Genomic DNA, 15777 nt, shown 5'->3' with positions numbered 1-15777 from the left:
GATGCCGATAGCTGGCTCAGAAATGAGGCTTCATTCAGGTTTTCCTAAAGCTTACTCTTAGAAACTCAGGCATCAGCTCAAGGGTTTTGACAGACCATAATCTTCTGGTGGTTACTTCAATGGAGGAAGTGGCCAAAGGATCAGAATGTTTGGAAATCTGTGTTGAACATTGGGATACTATTTGGCACTGTGAGTACCAGTCAGATCACAGCATCTGACGAATGAGGTTAGTGAATCTCCTATTTCCTCAACCTGTAAAAAACTTGTTTTAATCTCTCCCTGGAATCTTACAAGAAGAAAATTTGTACAACATAGAGTGCAGGAGCTTCTCAAAAGTGCCAATAGCAAAATATTTTGGTTTACTTAATTATCCTCCTAATCACTTGTACTTTAATAGAATTTTAAGCAGGGTGGATTATTTTAATACCCACTCAATTTTTATTAAAGTACTTTTAGAGAGATTATTTTTTAACAAAGACAAATACCATTATCTCTGAGACAGTACTAACAAGTTGTAGCCACTGTGTCTTCCTTCTAACAAACAAAAGTCATCCTTATGCACTAATATGTTTGCTTGGTGATTTTGCTTATAGCTCCTATCGGTCAGCAGCACTAGAAATAATGCAAACAAGTACTCAGTCCTTGCCCCAAGAAAATACTTTTTCAAACAGATAACATGAAAAACATACTTACAGATTAAATACTTAAATTTTTCCACACAGAGATTCATGAATGCACCCATTGTGCAGCTTTGTGCCTACTAAAGGGCATATCTGCGCTAGGTTAGGGCACCTAAGTTAAGAACTATTTTGGTGACAGCAGATTTGAAATTAAGTGATTCAAATTGCTTTCAGGAGAATAAGTGGGGACCTGAGGTTCTGGATTGCTACAGTTTGACGTGAGCACAAGCAGGTATTTGAAAAATCTGTCCACAGTTTTAAAAACTAAGCTTTTGCCCACACTTTGGAGAGCAGGAGGGACATTTTTTTTGAGCTCAACATCTCATTCATGAATAATGAAGAAACATCCTATGTTTAAAGCCAGGAATTTATTCATCTGAAATTTTAAATCTGATTGCTGTCAGAGCAGAACTGGCTGTTACAAAAGAGGAAAAGACAATAATATCATTAGAATACAAAAAAGCCTCCATAATAGTTGTAGCATTCAATATTTCGCTCAGATGACTCAGTCCGCATCCCATTTCTTGGTGTTATGTTAACCCTTCACTGCTCCTCTGAGTCTTAAAGTTGGTGCTTTAACTGTGGGTTTTGTAGAAGCAAGGAAAAAGGTACTACAGCAAGCCTTGAGTATCTGGAGCAATATAATTTTTTGTGGGTTTCTTCTTTGTCACTCCATTTGGAGTCCTTTTTATAGACCCGGTAACACAGATGTAGTCTGTCATCCCTCCTTCATCAGTCTGCATCTCCATATCACCTCTAAGTTTACTATTTACAGTGCCTTTTACATATGTAAGATACTACATCTTTATTCTCTTTTTACCTCTGAAGCCAGTTTTCTCTAGCTTGAGCTCTGTGGCTGTTTAAGCAATGATTGGCAAGTTGTTAACGTCTGTTGAGTCTTCTCAGCCAAGCCACATATCTTATTACTCCCTGCCAGTGCCCTTCCATGTGACCTCCTGCATCTTCAATTGCCAAGGCCTCTCCTTTACTCCACAACAATTCATTAGTCACAAATTCCTGATTCTACTCAGAATAACTGCTCATTAATCCCATTTATATAAAAGTTTGTACCTTCAAAAGATAATAGAACTTAAAAAAAAATTTGGAATAGACACCTGATCAGTTAAAAAACCAGCTAAATCAAGTAAAAAAAAAAATTCATGCAAGTAAAAAAGTTAAACAAGCATCATAAATACCAATCTTGAGGCCATACAAGTTCAGTACAGATTTTACAGCTTGATACTAACAATGGCAATGCTGTATTACTGCAACACATGGCTAGAGAACACAAAAATTTAAAAATGCTTCCCCATGTTCCACAAGACATTTTATTAACTTAACAGGTAGTTTCTTTATTACAGACATGCAGATATAATGAATCATACATGCTATTCCCAGACCAAGAGCATCCAGCAATCCAGCAGCGATACTACAGAATGCACCACTCAAGGATGGAAGGCAGAGGTGTATTTTTTACCCATGGTCATGTAATTATTCCCTGTAAAGCCAGCAACCTCACACAAGTAAGAATTTCCTTTATACCCAACAGTAATTCTCAGAGTCCTCAAAAATCACAACTCTCAGTAATTCAACTCTATACACTGACAAAAAAGGTTCTGTCATAAAAGCTTGATTGTTTCCCAGCCTGAACATTTGAAATATTGACAATTCCACCATCCAAACTGTAGCTGGACTCCAGATCACTGTATTCTCACCAGCTGTGGCAAAGAAACTAATAGCTACATTGCCATCCTAAAAATATACTCTTTCTAAATTAACATGTTAATTGAAATCAAAAGGTGACCTCTGAAACTGACCCAGATGCAGCAAAGACAAGAATGTACATCTCGGCAGAAATTCTTTCTACGAAAATCAGGTAGGCAGGATCCATAAGACTGAATTCACATGCTCTTAATGAAGTCAAATATGAAATGTTACTGCCAGGAAATATGAGCAGTACACATGGATTTTTGTAAAGCCTGATGGAGCTGATAATTTAACTGATGTTATATAAATTAAAATATTAATATCACTTAATCTTTCTTCTCTAAGGAGGCTTCAAATATTAATGTCTTTTTTCAAAAGTGATTTGATCAAGACAGTTTGTGTTAATGAAAAAGAAATGATTTAATTAAAGTATTCACTTTTGGAAGAGAAAGTTTTTTGAGGGTTTATATTTTGAAGCCCAGCAAAAATATTCCCTTCCTTAGTCAACCTTTTACACAAATACAAGCCTTACTACAAAGCAAACCCTCCTAAACACACAGAAAAACAGACTATGAATTAGGGGATATGCTGCAACTCTGAGAAGGGCTACCATGGATTTCTTTCCTACAGAAGCCACATGAAAAATCACCTTATTGGTGCCTTATTCATTTTCTTCCAGCCCAAAGCCGTATTTTGCTCTTTACCTGATATGTTAAGGATGCAGGGGGAGGTGTGGCTGCAAGTTCAGGATCATGTTCACTGACACATGAGGGGGACCGAAACCAGACCTTTTTCTGTCCATGGGGAATTTCTACCAAGGTCCCTAGAGGTCACACAAGCACAGCCACTGAATTTGTCCTCTGTGCCTCTAGCTCTCTTGAGGCTTTGCATTAGTAAGACAAATGGCTAATTCATTACAGAGAAATGTTGTGCATTTCATGATTAAACACAAACCCCCTCAGACTTGACTTTATTTCCTCTGCAATGAAATATGTGTCAGTTTATTTTTTTTCAATTCTACTTCAATACAAGCAGTTTTTAAAAGGCTGGAGGAATTATCAAAGGGGAATCTTTCATTCTAACATGAAAATGTGTTACGGTCACTATTTTTCCCTGCTGCCATATAGTTATTTAATGGCATTATTTAAATGTGTTTAAAGAATTTGAATAATTGCTAGTGATCCTTCCCTTAGGAATTCAATTAAACCTAATCCCAAACCTGTAGACATTAATGGGAAGAGTGAAATCCTGTTCTTCTAACTAGCTATTTTTATTGAGATTTATATAGCATTAATTATCAGTAATCCCTAACTATACAGTTTTCACTTTAAGCATAGTTAGCAAGAAACACCTTGTAGTATGCTCATGACCATGAATTCTTGTTTGATGACTGATGACATTAAATACTGGGCTCTTTGGTGGTTTGGGGCTTTTCATTTTGTGTTATTTTGGAGTGGGTGGGGAAGAGGGGCCATCAGGGAAGGAGTTGTGATTTGTTTGTTTTCTAAAGAAAAACCTACCATAGGGACCTCATGCATGGCACAGTCTCCACCAAGCCTTCTCCTTACGTGCCCAAGGCCACACAGCAGGAGCTGGCTTTCCTATTCACTACCCTGCCTCAATCCCTGCTGGTACAGAGAGTGTTACAGCAGTCCCATGCCATTAGCTACGTTCAAGTGTTTCAATCAAGAGTTTCCCTGTATATTAGGGCTCTGCTGTGATAATGGAGTAGTAATTCATCAATATTTAGAGCTAAACCCTCATCATTCCACTAGCCTGCATATACCTGGAGGTCCTCTCTCTTTGCTGTTCACAGTGACCTCTGCCCACCTGCTCCATTGCTATCTAGCCTTGCCAGATATGCACATGCCCTGCTTTCTGCCACTTCAGCCAACAAAGGATACTGTCAAATTTATCATCTGCTAATATAAATAGCAGATCATACTGTCCCTGATATAAATGAAAGAATGAAGGTAAGGAGTCATCAGTGAAATTGCTAATCCACGTGCATAAAAGCTCAGAAAGAAAACGTGTTTCTGATTTAAACCTCCCCAACCATGCAGAACACCTAATTCAGTGCAAACAACTCTAGGAACTTGGCTGGAGCACATTAGATGACCGAGAAGCAAGAATCTATGCTCTGAAGCAGGTAATAGAGAAGGAGCAAGTTAAAATTGTTCTTCCAGTTTCCCAAATCATCCTAACGTATGAGTGACTGTGGCTTTTTAAGGTCTTAGCACCTTACATCATCACAAACAGAGGAGAGCACAATAGCTCACTGTGGGATCTCAGCACCTCAGGACTGAGGTGTCGAGTCACCGAGACCACCCTTGGGGGGCTCGGGAATCCTGGAATGTTGCCAGAAGTGTCTGGTGGCTGGACTTTGATCCTACACAGGAGACGACACTTGTATGAGGATAGGAGGATTTCACCGGGGTGAATGGTGAAGGGATTAGTTAATTAGAGGGTGAGACACAGGGTTTAGGATTTCTGTACAGGGGGGTTTAGAGAAGTAAGATGGAGGAATTGGGGCGTGTCCTGTCCTTCTTCTTCTTCTTCTTCTCCTCCATCTTCTGTGGTGATGGTGGCACTTTGGGATTGGTCATTACTAAAAGTGCACCGGGCAATAAGGGTAAAAGGTATTGGGGAAAAATGATAAATATTGTACACGTAACTTTGGGTATAAAGATAGGTGACTGCCCGGAGGGCGAGAGAGTGTGCTCATGGCTGGCTGCTGAGCAGACCTCTGTCGGGCCGAAAGAAAATCTTTTAGATAAACAATTAATAAACATAGAGACCGAAAGAAGAACTGAAGCCTCTTCTCGTCCTTTGATACGCGGGCTGCCCCAAGGCCACCTCGGGCCTTTCCAGGCCCTCCAAACAGCCGAAAACCGGACAGCTCACAACTTAAGACTGACAGATTAATAATTTCTTCTTTGTTTTCAATTTTTACTAACTAGGTCTCAAAAAACCCAGAGGAGCAAGGAGATGCCTGATCTTACCCAAAGCAGGGACTTTATGCTTCATTTTCCCTTCTCTGGCTTCACTAACACTGCACTTGCTTCCCTTCTGTACCCACAGTTGTCCAGCAGCCAAGGAAAGGCCTGTGCCCGTTTGGGCCTTGTGCCATCAGCCCGTGCTCTGCTGCACCTCTGCCACTTCAGCAGGTACAGAGCACAACACACAGCTGCTCAGGTAAGAAACTATTTATCAAGAATTACAACAAACACTTTTGGCCTATTCAAGAGTAACATAATCTGACTTTATCGTTTGTTTTTGCTATATCGCAGGTTATATCACCTATGAATTCTACACTTTATTACAATTCTCCATTCTTTTTTGTATGTCACTCTTGTAGGGACTAATAACACAATATAACCATGGCAACAAAATAATAAAATCACTTTTGAATATGTTTAAATAATTTTTAGCAACTTCTTGACAATTACTGTAGGCAAAATGTATGTATTTTTCACAAAATACATGTTATATTATTGTCATTGTAAGCAACTGAGATAAATTATAGGTAATTTCCACTTCTTAAGTCCTGTTTCTATGGTAATATGAGCAACTGCCATTACTTCAGAACTTGTTACCATGGTTATTTCAGGTAATTCCAGGGTTTTAATACACTCAAACCTGAATGATACTTTTTCCTCTTATTTTGTGGTTGAACAAAATCATAGTTCAACTTCAGGGGGAGCACACCTCTTCTACTTAAAACAAAACCAGCCTATATCACATATATATACAGAGATAAGTCAAAATGAATTACTTACCACACAACTCCTAGGTGACTTTCTTCTCCTTAAAGGATAGGACTCCTTTCCCAAACATATTTCTATGGAAAAGGGAGTGTGTTTCCCCCAGGGTGAGAATTCTCTAACTGCCCTCAGCTGTGCAGACGACTCTCCCTGGCCACCCAGATCCCAGGGGAAGCTGCAGAAGTAGGATGTAATGGGCAAGTGATCAGCTTCTCCAAATCCCAGCTCTGAGAGCTGGCTGATAGGGTGTCAGCTGCCTCCCATCACTGTGGCACTGAGGGTCATTGGGCACTCTGGGTTCACTCACTGACAAGCCATCCAGCACTTTGGCCTAATTCAAGTGCACTGGAGAGTAAATGGGCTTAATGGAGTATTTTGTGGTAGTCAGGCGGCCTTCACCACTCTATCAACACAAATAGCACCAGTATCTTCACCTGTGTCCTGCAGGCACCTCTGTGGCTTTGAAGATGGCCAGGATAATTCTGCTTGAACGTTTGTATAGGAAAGATGTGGCAGAAGGTTTCATATACGAATGGCTGGATGGTAATAAATATTACTCTAAGGTAAAACTGATTCTTCATCCTGAGAAATCTTCACAGGATAGTTGTGTGACCATTGCCCACCTTTCCAACAGGTCTCCTTACTTATGCCTACTGCAAATGCTCCTCTTTACTTCAGGAATTTTCTCCTACCCTGCATTGCTATAGCTAGGACATGAGGCTGGGGCACTGGACAGAGTCCAGTCTGAGTCACTGAGACCATATGATACTGCTAAGTTTGTTCTAGTGTTGCCACGATTTTGGCCTTTTCATTAGCATTTTTTTTTGAAAGCACAAACAAGAGAACTTTTTCTTGTTTAAGAGAAATAGAATTTTAAACTACATAATTTTAGAGAAAAGATAGTAACTGTGAAGTAAATTGACCCTAGTGGCTCAGAATCAGGAAAATAAATATCATTATCTCAAGGTATTTCATGTTTTCAATTAATCTTCTATTTTAAAGTCCCTAAAACCCCCTCATACTTCAGGCTAGTAGTATTATTTTGTGTGGCTGTGATCTTTTTTCTTTTACAAATTAACAAGATTCATTGTAGTGAGCTAGAGTACAATGCTTAGATGTTTGTTAAAGAAAGAGCTGTCATCAATCCTGTTGCACAAGACTCAAAAGTCAACTTCAGTTATATAGACATGGATTTTATAGAAATAATTACCAATTATATTTTAATTTAGCTATTAATATCAGGACAATGTAGTCTCTTAGAACAAGGCCAAGGAGTATATGACCTCAGAAAACTTTTCCTACAAATGTGTGATTAGTGTGATCCAGTGTTCATGTTCCACATGAACTGCACAGATTTGTTCTGTGTCTACATACATCGTGAAATTCCTTGGTATGATAAGGATAGACACGTAAATCAAAGCAGCTGGTACTGATGCCCCCTCATCAAAAGTAGTTTGGGGTTTCACCTCACACTGACCTCAGTCAGGTCCCCTGAACAGGACCTTTTCTGCAATATTTATGCTCAATGCTCATCTGATTTGGATAGCCCTCAACATGGGCTGTGGTCATTTGCCATGTACCTGGAGCACTAGGGAACAGGAGCAATCAGGGCATGTGCATGGCTGCTGTAAACCAAAGTAGAAATCTGGGCACAGCTTTTCTATCCCCTTGGATATAAAAGCAATTTTAGACAGAAAATAGGCAGTGGAGGGTTTAAGCTATGGACAGTTGTTAGAGAGAGGGAACAGTTAGTGAGGAAATTACCTGGGGTTTTTTGGTTGTTTCAAGGTGAGTATGTAATAGCTGAAATTTCTCTGCTTCCACTGGGGAGGTCACAAAAAGAATCTCTAACTCTGAGAGGAGGGGCAGGTCCAACTGAGCAAGCTGTGCCCATGTTACACTCAAAAACCTGAATTCAGGGAGGAAGTATATTTGAAATTCCTGTGGACTAGAAGTGCTATCCTTCTCTGCAAAACTATTACATTTCCCAGTAAAATCCTAACAAACTCTACATTGTGTGGCTTGACAGGCTACCAAGAGCTCTCTATCAGAGTGGAGGCATGCCCACATCTCTCTTTTGGGAGCTGTGGTCATTCCAAAATTTTAGTTCTTTCAGATTCATTTACAATCAGATATTGTCCATATATGTTACACATTTTCTAAGCTCGTGCACTGATGTCACCTAAGGTGTCGACATCTGTGGAGAACAGTCCTGCAAATGGCATGGCAAGCTGCTCCACAAAATTCTGTATTCTGCCAGGCCAGCTGGCAGAAAGGCACTAGTCTAACCAATTAAATTACTCAGGCATTTTCTAGTTCCAATCCTTATTTGCAGGCTTGCAACCTAAAACAATTAACAAAGATTTCTGTAGCTCTATTGATTGCACTTTCTTATTGAGACCTTGATGGCTTCTAAGATCCTGGTAAGCTGAAGGGCTTGTTTTTGCCTCCTAAAATGTGGGGCCTCTCATGTTTTGAGGTTTTGTTTCTTTATTTTGTCTACAGGAACTGCTTGAACTCTATTGATAGGCAATAATTTTTTTATAGCAGAGTCATAATTCTCATTTGGCTATTCTGTTCTATTTTCCTTTTTTATTGGCAACCTTGGACTCTAACATGACAAAATCCTGGCATTTTGCTTTCACTGAATGCAGATGGCCCTAAGCATGAAGCTTAGAAAAAAGCCCAAGAAACCTCTCTTCCTATAGTGCACAGCAGCTATGCTTTTTCCATTATACATTCTTCCAAGGATTTTGGTATTTTTAATTATTTCTCTCCTTTATACCTGATCATATTAATTACTTCCTAATCTATCCACCAAATTAGTCTCCAACCTTGTCAGACCATATAAAAAGACCATCAGATAAACTGGAAAAAAGTACAGATAAGTGATTTTATGTGATCCAAATCTCTCATCCTGATTTTAAAAGAACATATAAATATTTCTGCTTTCCCTGTTTCCTCTTCCTGCATTTCAACCATTGCCAAATTCAGCTTCCAGATAGAGGAGACTGGAAGAGACTAATGCATTCCCTGCTTCAAAAAATCTATCAACAGCATCCATTCATTTGCATTGCAGCAATTACTTATCTCTAACAAAAAATAACCTCATGACTTTCCCCAGGTTGAAAGGATTTTTCCCAATGTAGTGTTAGAGAACACAAGGAACCAGACCCATGACAAATACAGACTTAATACCTAAATCCGAGCTACTTTTTGTTGCCAGAGAAACATGGCTTGTAGGTGGAAGGCAGAAGAAGGGAAAGTAGAAGGTACATGTTTAAAACAGTCTCGGGGAATTTAAAAATAAGTCTTCCATTACATTTAATTGGTGACTAGCACACAAGACAGTTGAAACTTCTCAAGGTTTGCTTTGGAAAGCCTAGGAATCCTTTTCAGAAAATTATGTTTTATAGAAACTTCTCCTGTGGTATGGAATTAATACAGTGTGTTAAAAGTCATTGGGTGATTTATGTCACTTTACATACACCACATCCATTGCTCCACAAGATACCACAGACAACAGAAGAAATTAACTCCTGCTCCAGTGGACCTTCAGGAGGACCTATAGAAAGTAGGAAGAATAGTTCACCAGTTGAAAATTAATCTAATTGTAACACCCCACTGGCAAAAGTAAGAAATAAGCTCAGGGTGTAGATAGGCACCTCTGAAAAACATGGCTCAAGTCTGTGCTTCTTGAGAAAAGTGTCTTCTTAAAAGGATTTCAGAGTTCTTTGCAACAGAAAGAGACAGAGGTAAGAGCAGTCATTCCTAGCAGTGGTGACACAGGCTACCTAATTTCCCAATGGCATGAAATACACCTTAACTGGTATTTCAAAGAATGTTTGGCTCAGGCAGTGAGGTTCTGAGAGCACTTATTAAGCACAATAAGAGCAACTTTTGTCACTGGTTTTTAGGGGTATCTTGACTAGCATATCTGGTGTCAGGAAAATGATGGGTCAGGACATCCCTCTGAGTCTGTTCTTTTCTTTACCACAGGACTAAAACAGGGAGGCACATCCCACTCCTAGGTTGCTTTCTCCCCTCACACTGACCTCGAGGGACATCATCCCAGCATGGCTCCCAGCAGTACCACTTCAGAGCTGCTCCATGGAGCAGGATGTGAAGCATCTACCATGTGCTGCTACTTCAGCCAAGCACAGAAGTGAGCAGGGCCAGAGGCTCTCAGAAAACTCTGACAAAGTCCAGTTGCCCATGGGCCCCTACAACTGTGACCTCTCCCATCCAGCAACTCCTACAGCCCCTCGGAGTAGGTTTGCCTCCCGACCTCCAGACAACAGCAAGGGCACAGGTTCACCATGGGACAGCATTTCAGAGGGGAACTGAAGCACCTTGAGCATTAGAATAGTCTCTGCTCAACCTGGAGCTTAGAGAACCTAAGGATCTAACTGCTGTGCTACAAAGTCCCCCTATCCGCAGGGTGTGATAGCTCAGAAAACAAAACGGAGATAGATAATCTCAGAGCACTGATTCTGCTCCACCTGCTCTGGACCTGGGCTTGACCTTTCTCTCCCCCTCCCTCCTGCTCCCTAGAATTTCCCCATCAACTGCTTGTCTTTAAAATGTGCATTCTCAGACTCAAGTATATTGACTCCAAATGAAGGGGGCGGGTCACAGCGGGTATCTCATGTGACCTTTTCGTCTCTAATTCCCTTCCAGATAAGGGACAAAGCCACATTTTTACTATAAATCAACTCCAGAGAATAACCACTATCTGCAAAAATGTTAACAATTTAACAATAATTCAGGGATTTGGAAACTAAGCTCCCTGTGTGTGATCAGATTAATAGAATATTTTCTATGTAATTCTAGAGAAAACCAATTAAGCTTACCATCTAATGAGCAGTGATGCTCTCTCACATCTGCCAGCAAAACGAATCCACATAATCTATTGCAGGTGGTTGTGCTTTTTATTCGCTATGTTACAGAAATGATTCAGCACGATAAATTATGGAACCATAATCAGCAATTGGTAATATGGGGTAGTTTATCCTTTTCTTAGTTTATAGGCTTATAACTACTGTTACGTCAAAAAGCAGCACTCAAATTTGTGCCCACAATTAACATTTATTCATAAAACATCAAGTATTTTTTCACCGGCTCTTAGACCACATGGCATTTCAAGGCATCAGCCAAATTGCAAATAATGACCAAAGCTTCCAGATCATCACTTTCTATCACATTTTTGCCTTTCACGTAGATGATCAGAAAGTTATGGTATTAGGAGAGATTTCCTACTTGCATTACAAGAAGGATAGCTCTTTTCTGTTCTGTTTCTATGATATTTGGAAGAATCTTGTTATTCAATAATGCATCTTTTTCCTTTGGTCACTTTGACAACATTTGTACAGGATCTTCCACCAACACCTAAAAAGTTTTTTGTTTAATAGGGAAAGCTTTCGGTACTTGCGCGTGCATAAAATAACTTTAGCCCCTAACATAATGATATGTAACCAGAAGCAAAAGGACTTTATATTTTTCTAAGATTTGGTAAAATTACTGCTTTCTGGCACAATGTCGTCTTCTACTGAGTCACAGAGACATGCAGAGACCCACAGTAAATCAATGAAGACATGATATAAAGCCATTTAACTGAGGATAGTTAAATCAGTGAGAAATGTGGCCCATAATCATTATCCACAGCTGTAAGTAAATCCAGCACAAATGCAGCACATCCTGCAGTCATTCCAGAGCTGACATGTGGCTCAAGTTACTGGTACTGGAGTTTCCTCCATAAGAAAGAGAAACTCACATAATAGAAATAATAATATGCATTGCATTGCATCCTTCAACCTATAATACTATTAAAGTATTTACTACAAAGTAAACTAATTTTTGCTTGGTAAAAAGAAATCAAAACACATGGAAGAGTTTTAGGGAAATAAACTTTCACATCTAATAATCCAAGTCAGAATTGGATGCGGAATCCATGACTGGGGAGGTGTCTGACATTGAAAGGTTTAGAAACCTAAGATAGTGAGCAATTCTTTGGAAATTCTATTCTTTTCAAATTCATGTTAGAGAAAAGTTCAAATGAAAATAACAGGTAGTAGATTTCGTTGATCCCCATAGTGCTCTTGAAATTACTATGAAAAGTCTCAGGAAAAAAAATCCTTAAATAAACTAACATTATTAACATCTATACCATTTATATTTTTGATTAAATGTTTGATTTGGGGTTTTTTGGGTGGTAGTATATTATTTTTGTTAATTTTTCTTTTCTTTTAATTTTTGTTAATTTTTTTTTAAATTTTTTTTCCCAACCGGAAAAAAAAAACCCAACCAAATAACCCCCAAAAAAACAAACAGAAAAAACCCCACCAAAATATTTATTATCTGTAATTTGAAGGCAGATGGTCTCTTTAGATTGATTCTTGCTTTTTCTTCAGAGGGTTGTGTACCCTAACTTCACAAAGCATCCTGAGGTCACTAGATGCCTGCAGTGCCATTCAGTAGAGGTCAACAAACAAAATTCAGAAGATAACAGTGTGCTTTTCTCCCCTTCAACAAACACTTTAGCAGAGCATTGTGATGGAAGAATAAAGGAAGAACATCCATCTTTCCAGGTCACAACTTTCTCTGTGACATCTGACAGTGATCCCAACCCAGATAGAAATCTGCAAATCAGCTTGACTTGTGCTGAGAGACTCATCTGAAACTCTTCTAACATATGACAAAAGTTACATAGGAATAAACAACTTTCTCTTAAGCTACAGTAGGGTGAAAAAAAACCCCACACAATCCCAATAGATTAGAAAGGAAGCTGTTTTTTCATCTTAACTAAAGCAAACTGTGGCTGACATCACTATAACTCAAACGGCTAAAAATATATACTATAACACAAATAGTTAAAATTTCAGAGTGGTTTAGTGGTTACTATTATAATGTTTTCATAATTGAAAACTTAAAAAAATTCCTGTGGAATAATACTATGACCTGGCATCTGAAACAAATTCCCCTTCTTCCCTTGCATAGTAGTCTTTTTTTTGTCTAAATGACGCTCAGTAAGTTCTCAGTTATATTCTTACTGAATATAACCTGGAAATGATCAATAGAGCCTAAAAAACACTTTAAAAAGTCTGCATGTTTCCCAGGATAGAGCCAAGGTCTACTGAATCTGCAGCAGTGCCCACCTGTTAGAGGTAACCTTGCAATAGGGTCTCTCTTAGCGTTATTCACCCTCAGGGATGAACCTGTGATAATATAAAAATAAAGATACCAGAAAACGCATCAATCTGGGTCCTGTATGCTTACAGGAGTTAAAGTGTTCTAATGTTATCTTTCTTAACAGACTGTATAGCATCTCTATTTTTAATAATTCTAACACATTCATGTCTACAAACTGATGGCCCTGAAAAACAGGGGAGCAATGTCATTTTTCCCCCTTCAGCTGTGCTCTCCCCTGAGCTATAAGGGTTTCTTCATCTCTCAAATGGGAGGACTCACATAAATTATAGGAATCTCCAGAATGTCATTATTTCTTGTCATTTGACTGGAGATGAAGGTTTCAAACCCTTATAATATTACATAAACACTCTTCACACTTCTTTTCCCGAAACTCAAAGGACAGCAAAGAATTACCTCATCTGAGTCCAAGTATGCCTGCTGTCTTAAAACAGGACGCTATGAAGACATGGTACCTCCCTGATATGGCCCTGCTGCTCCTCTCTTCTTAACTATGATTAGTTGATTTCCTCTTACCTCAGTTTCTGGGAATAGGATAAATCCTCTTCTAACTGAATAGGAAATGAGACTATCAACCAGTGCACAGTGAAAAAATAATTTCTGCCTGGATCTGGGATCACAGAGAACATCAAGAGCAAAGCCAGACAAGAGATGAACTAAAGGAGAATGGGTTATTTCACTACAGGCTGTTGTTTGATATAAGCACCACTACAACTTGCCAGCCTATGAGGTGCCAGCTAGAGGTTGGTAGCACATTACACACAATGCCATATTTCTTTATGTTCAGCTTTAGTGAACAGTTAGCAATATGATGTTCTTGTGTACTTCTGGCATTCCCTTAGCACTTCCCAAATTTGGCATCATCTGTTCTTCACTGAGGTTTTTTTCCCTGTAGGAAACTTAATCTTGTCTCTAAGATCTTGCAGATGGATGAAGCTACAAGAACTTCATGACACACATTTTCTGAAGGAACATCTCTGCTCTTCCTTACCTCAAGAATCTTATCAGAAAGGGATTTATTGCACTAGCCCTGGCACACAGCTCTTCCTTTCTCCTATTACATGCTTTTCATTATTATATAATGCTACAGTTCTGCTATAAGCATCCCTTTGATTGTGCCAAAGCTTTAGTACAAAAGTGCTGTTACAGACAGTGAGATAACTTTCATATAACCTTAGCAGAGCTTCCTCCTTTAAAGGTTTTTTAAAATTAATATTGTACATATGCTTCAATCCCACCTATAATCCTTCCTATATGAAGATACCCTCTTTGTTCCACAAGTGCACACTTCCAGTAATCTGTAATAACAAAGAGCAGTTGCAGTTACATACATAATGCATTTTTATTTTAAATGAAACTGCAAAGCCAGCGGTAGAAAGCTCACTCTATTTAATCTGCATTATTAATGACACAACACAGAAGAGAGTCCAGTGGCACCATTAAAGCCAACATTAAAGGCACCAGTAAATTTAAGAAGGTGGAGTTTTTCCATGAAAACTATATTGTAGTGATGAATGAAAAAAATGAAGGATAACCTGATGTTCCTCTATGTTTTTCCTAGTCACTGTACTTGTGTTAAGATTGTATAAAATTTTCAAGCTCTCACTATATATATGTGTGTATATACATATATGTATATGAATATGCATATATATGAGATCTGATCTAAGACCTGACCTTTTTCTAAATGATGTCTAAATCAGCAGAGGTTACAAATCTCTACAGCTGTTTCCTTATGCCAAGAAGATAGAAATGGTTCTATATAGACTGAAATACTCACAGGTCATCAAACTGGTTTTTACACCTTGGTTGTGTGCTCTGCTAGTCACAAAAATTTGTCTCTCATTTACATCTAACCAGACACATATGTGTTATGCCAAGCTGCTCAGTTGTAAGCCCTTCCCTGAACTCTTTGAAGCAAAAATACAGTGCAAAAACCTTCTGTTCCCTGAAAGAAAAGAAACTCTTTTTGAAGAGGAAACACAGCAAACAGAACAAACCTTTGCTGGCCCTGAGGTCAGGTTACTCAATGAGTAGCTGTAAAGAGTAGAGACTCTTTCTGTACCTTCTTTCCCAGAGCGGCCACCTTCTAAGGAAAACTCCCAATAAAGCAACAGCTCTGTGACAGTTGCATGCATCCCAGCAGGAGCACCAATTATTTTTAACACCATTCTTAAAAAAAAATGCGCCATGGGAGGAAACAAAGTGTATGTGTATTACTCCAAAAGATAACATTTCTTTCAGTGTTAAGAGAGCTGCGCCAATAGGCTCCGTGTGGAGTACTCAGTGTATCAAGCAGCAGATTAATTGTCAGCTGTACCACACAATTTACTGTAAGTGAATGCATTGGTATGTAAACTGTATGAATGCATATTGACAAATGACTGACTCTTTGTAGTCCTGCTGAATAGCAAAGGCTG

This window comes from Zonotrichia leucophrys, chromosome 3 (assembly GCF_028769735.1).
Source record: "Zonotrichia leucophrys gambelii isolate GWCS_2022_RI chromosome 3, RI_Zleu_2.0, whole genome shotgun sequence".
In the NCBI taxonomy this organism is placed as follows: Eukaryota; Metazoa; Chordata; class Aves; order Passeriformes; family Passerellidae; genus Zonotrichia; species Zonotrichia leucophrys.
Note: the sequence above shows the minus strand (reverse complement) of the source record.